A 523-nucleotide genomic window follows, 5' to 3' on the forward strand; every position below is an offset into this window, starting at 1 on the left:
TGTCCGACGCCGCCAGCAACCAGACTGTGTCCGACGCCGCCAGCCTTATTAAATAAACATGATTTTGATTACTTTACCTGGCTTTTTTTCCCCTCTCTTCTTCCACACGCAGTGGCAGTTCTACACTGAATTGCCCCCCTCCCCAACTGAATTTTGTTTGTCTGTTGCCATGTTTTCCTAGAATTACAATTGAAAACAGACATTTAACACAATGCTGTGTAGTGTGATAACAGTTATCAGTACGTACTATAATACAGATATACTTTATAAATAAAACTATATAAGAAAAATGATTAAAAAAAACATGTTTAGTTATGACATCCAAAGTCTACCAGCCACATTAGATTTATACCGGCTCAACATTTGTCTAATAAAGTTGTATGTTTATCAAAACTGTTATTCCCTTAATTTAGAACTTTTGTCTGAACCTTTAGATCAGGGGTATTCAAGTCCAGGCCTCGAGAGCCGGTGTCCTACATGTTTTCCAACCTTCCATTGAAGCTCTTCTTGGCTGCTAATTTCC

Source organism: Oryzias melastigma, linkage group LG12, assembly GCF_002922805.2.
Source record: "Oryzias melastigma strain HK-1 linkage group LG12, ASM292280v2, whole genome shotgun sequence".
Taxonomy (NCBI): domain Eukaryota; kingdom Metazoa; phylum Chordata; class Actinopteri; order Beloniformes; family Adrianichthyidae; genus Oryzias; species Oryzias melastigma.